The sequence below is a fragment of the Balaenoptera ricei genome, chromosome 16 (assembly GCF_028023285.1).
Source record: "Balaenoptera ricei isolate mBalRic1 chromosome 16, mBalRic1.hap2, whole genome shotgun sequence".
Classification (NCBI taxonomy): Eukaryota; Metazoa; Chordata; class Mammalia; order Artiodactyla; family Balaenopteridae; genus Balaenoptera; species Balaenoptera ricei.
In genome coordinates this window covers 59817021-59821785 of record NC_082654.1, presented here as the reverse complement: position 1 = coordinate 59821785, position 4765 = coordinate 59817021, and the positions used below count along the sequence as shown (strand labels likewise).

General features: G+C 49.7%; 1 pseudogene; it reads right to left on the bottom strand.

Moving 5' to 3' along the window:
* Window positions 1-321: 321 nt before the first annotated feature.
* LOC132350915 (actin, cytoplasmic 1-like) lies at window positions 322-1448 on the bottom strand (annotated as a pseudogene).
* Window positions 1449-4765: the final 3317 nt, after the last annotated feature.

Below are 4765 nucleotides of genomic sequence, written 5' to 3'. Positions count from 1 at the left end.
TTTTGGGAAGGCAAGGGACTTCCTGTAACAATGCATCTCACGATATTTGGAATGACTATTAAAAAAAAAAAAGAACAATGTACAATCAAAGACCTCGGCTACCTTGTAGAACTTTGGGGATGCTCCATCCAACCAACTGCTGTCACCTTCACCGTTCCAGTTTTTAAATCCTGAGTCAAGCACACACACACACACACACACACACACGAATCAAAAAAGACAAAAAAAAACCCAACCAGATAAAGCCATGCCAGTCTCATCTCGTTTTCTGCACGAGTTAGGTTTTGTCAAGAAAAGGGTGTAATGCAACTAACCGTCCACCTAGAAGCATTTGCGGTGGACGACGGAGGGGCCAGACGCATTGTACTCCTGCTTGCTGATGCGCATCTGCTGGAAGGTGGACGGTGAGGCCAGGATGGAGCTGCCAATCCACGCGGAGTACTTGCGCTCAGGGCGAGCGATGATCTTGATCTTCATTGTGCTGGGAGCCAGGGCGGTGATCTCCTTCTGCATCCTGTCGGTGATGCCTGGGTGCATGATGGTCCCGCCAGACAGCACCGTGTTGGCATAGAGGTCCTTGCGGATGTCGACGTCACACTTCACGATGGAATTGAAGGTAGTTTCGTGGATGTTGCAGGATTCCATGCCCAGGAAGGAAGGCTGGAAGAGACCCCTCAGGGCAGTGGAACCGCCCGTTGCCAATGGTGATGACCTGACCATCGGGCAGCTCGTAGCTCTTCTCCAGGGAGGAGCTGGAGGCCGCGGTGGCCATCTCCTGCTTGAAGTCCAGGGCGATGTAGCAGAACTTCTCCTTGATGTCACGAACGATTTCCCGCTCGGCCGTGGTGGTGGAGCTGTAGCCACGCTCCGTGAGGATCTTCATGAGGTAGTCCGTCAGGTCCCCACCAGCCAGGTCCAGACGCAGGATGGCATGGGGGAGGGCGTACCCCTAGTAGATGGGCACCGTGTGGGTGACCCTGTCACTGGAGTCCATCACGATGCCAGTGGTGCGGCCAGAGGTGTACAGGGATAGCACAGCCTGGATGGCCACATACATGGCTGGGGTGTTGAAGGTCTTGAACATGATCTGGGTCATCTTCTCACAGTTGCCCTTGGGGTTCAGGGGGGCCTCAGTCAGCAGCACGGGGTGCTCCTCGGGGGCCACACGCAGCTCGTTGTAGAAGGTGTGGTGCCATATCTTCTCCGCGTCCTCCCAGCTGGTGACGATGCCCTGCTCGATGGTGTACTTGAGGGTCAGGATGCCTCTTGCTCTGGGCCTCATCACCCACATAGGAGTCCTTCTGGCCCGTGCCCACCATCACGCCCTGGTGCCGGGGTGCCCCCACGATGGAGGGGAAGACAGTCCGGGGAGCATCGTTGCCCGCGAAGCTGGCCTCACACATGCCAGAGCCGTTGTCGACCAGGAGTGCAGCAATATCGTCATCCATGGCGAACTGTGGGGAGAGCAGGACCATGAGCCGGGGGTCGGGTGGGCCGCCCTCGCCCTACCCACTTCCCTGGTGTCTGTTTTAGATAGGCTGGTCTAGGAAGGCCTCTCTGACATGGTGACATTTTTTTAATATATAATTTTATTTGTTTATTTATTTTTAAAATTTTATTTATTTATTTTATTTTTGGCTGCGTTGGGTCTCCGCTGCTGCACAGGGGCTTTCTCTAGTTGCGGTGAGTGGGAGCTACTCTTCCTTGCAGTGTGCGGGCTTCTCATTGCAGTGGCTTCTCTTGTTGCGGACCATGGGCTCTAGGGTGCAGGCTTCAGTAGTTGCAGTATGTGGGCTCGTAGTTGTGGCTCGCGGGCTCTAGGGCGCAGGCTCAGTAGGTGTGGCTCACGGGATTAATTGTTCCGTGGCCTGTGGGATCCTCCTGGACCAGGGCTCGAACCCATGTCCCCTGCCTTGGCAGGCAGATTCTTAACCACTGTGCCACCAGGGAAGCCCTGTGGTAACATTTTGAGCTGAGACCGGAAGGAAGTGAGCTATGCATATGGATATTCAGGGAGAGACTTTCCAGGTATAGAGAATAGCAAGGGCAAAGGCCCTGAGGTGGGAGGATGGTTGGAGAGTCTGGGAAAAAGCAAGAAAGCCAGAGCAGAATAAATGAGGAGGAAAGTGATTTTAAAGTCCATTATCTCATTTGAACCCTACCACAGTTCCCCAAGGTGGGCGTTATTAACCATAGTTTTACTGATGGGGATACTGAGACTCAGAGAGGTCAGGTCACTTGGCCAAAGTCACACAGCAGAGAAAGCTTCCAGCCTTGCGCCTCTGGGAATTTTTCCTGCTGTACCACATTACTTCTCTGGACATTACAATTGGGTGGCACTACAGAGTGGGACCAAGGGTCCAGAGAGAGGGTGAGAGCTGGAGAAAACTGCAAGGTGGTTTACAGTTCCTGAGATGTCTGGAAGGTGTGGCTCTGAGTGCAGGCAGGGCTTGCTCCTTTGGCCAGGAGGCCCATGGCAGCCCAAGCTGTAAGGATTCTTTAAGGCCGAAGCGCTGGGCTGTGACAGGGCAAGATGGATGAGAGCACTGGGCTTAGTACCCGACTGAATTTCCTGAGCAGTTTTCATCCAGATGGTCTGGGAGAATAAGGTTTAAGAAGATTGATTCCCTGGGAAGGGAGGACAGGAAGGAGAAAGGGCTCCTGGCCTGTCTGCTCCCAGTGGAAACGTCTCGTCTTTGAATAAAGGAAACTACTGCTTTGAAAGGTGTGACTGGACGGGCTTAGTGGCTCGTGTGATTTGCAGGCCTCAGGAGTGGGGCAGGAGGCCAGGAAAGGGGGTGGTGATGGCTTTCCCGCCTGGGAGGAGGGCAGAGGGGGAGGCGCCCCTCCTTCTGGGCAGGGGCACCTGCATCCCGTGCAGTGCTAGGGGTCCACTCGGGTGCAGTCTCCTCAGCCCCGCCTGGATTTCTCCATCCCCTGCTTCCTCTTTCACCTCTGAATGACTTCAGGTCTCCTGTTGACCCCAAGTGCTCACAGCTTCATGCCTCCAGGTCTCTTCTCATGCTGAGCCTGGGCTTGGAAGGCCACCATGCTGTGGTGGGGCGGCCAGTGAGGTGGCACTTACTGTGTGTGTGTGTCGGGGGATAAATGATACAGGGAACTGGCAACATGGCAGGAAAACTGGCATGAAAGTTGCAAAACCCTTCTGGGAGAGAAAGGACCAAGACTTGAAGGTATTCAGAACTTTGGGAGCGTGTATGCGAAATGCTGTGAATGTTCTGAAACTAACTTGGTGATGGTTGTACATTTTTGTGACTTGACCAAAAACCATTGAATTGAACACTTACAGCGGATGAATCGTGGGATGTGTGAGTTGTATCTCAATAAAGTAATTATTAAAACAACACCAAAAAGACCCAGTGGCAGGGAAGGCTGTTGAGGTCCCTGAGATAAAAATCATCGTGGGACAGGCTTGGGACCGGTGGGTCGGCTGGTGGCAGGGGAGGTGGCTCTGCGTGGGGCAGAGAAGGCAGCAGAGACTAAAATCTGCCTCAGTCCAGTTGTACTGGTTTGTGTCCTGGGATTTTGTGTGTAGCAAATTATTTTTTTTAATATACTTTTAGAAAATTTCAAACAGACGAAGATACCAAAGGATTCATTAAGAAAATGTCAAAGGGAACATTTTAAATATCCCAAAAGAGAATAGTATAATGAACTCCTGTGTACCCATCATCCGACTTCAACAATTATCAACTCATGGCCATTGTTTTTTTCATTCACATCCCCGTTCACTTCTGCCCTTTCCAGCTTATATTGAAGCAAATCCCACACATCATATTTCATCTGAAAATAGCATTATTATACCTAAAAGAATTAATAGTAATTCCTTAAGATCATCAAATATCCAGTCATTATCCAGATTTCCAAATGCTCCATTAATGTCTTATTTTTAAAAATTTTAGTTTGTCTGAGTCAGGATCTAAATAAGGCCACACATTGTGATTAGTTCATATATCTCTGAGTCTTTTTAAAAAAAAAAAAAAATTTATTTATTTATTTATGGCTGCGTTGGGTCTTGGTTGCTGTGCACGGGCTCTCTCTAGTTGCAGCAAGCGGGGGCTACTCTTTGTTGTGGTGAGTGGGTTTCTCATTGTGGTGGCTTCTCTTGTTGAGAAGCATGGGCTCTAGGCACGTGGGCTTCAGTAGTTGTGGCATGTGGGCTCAGTAATTGTGGCTCACGGGCTCTAGAGCGCAGGATCAATAGTTGTGGCACATGGGCTTAGTTGCTCCACGGCATGTGGGATTTTCCCGGACCAGGGCTCGAACCTGTGGCCCCTGCATTCGCAGGCAGATTCTTAACCACTGTGCCACCAGGGAAGTCCCATCTGAGTCTTTTTATAATCCATAAGTTCCTCCTCTTTTTTTTTTTTTTCTTTTTTCTTGAAGTTGGTTTGTTGAAGAAACTGGATTGTTGTTCAGAAAAGTTTCTCACAGGCTGAATTTTCCAATTGTATGTTTAGCAATCTCCTCTGGACTCTGAATTTCCTGTAAACTGAAAGTTGGGTCTCGAGGTTTGATCAGGTTCAGTTTTTTTGTTTGTTTGTTTGTTTTTTTCTGTTTTTGGCAAGGCTATGTCGGTGGTATGTTATTCCATCAGGAGACACATAGTGTCTGGTTGTCTTTCTTTTTGTGATACTCAATGTCTAGATCCATAAATTCATAAGGGGCTGCAAAAACTATCATTATTCCTTCTGCATTTGTTAGCAAAGAGAAACTTCTCCTTACCTACTATTTGGTTTCTCAG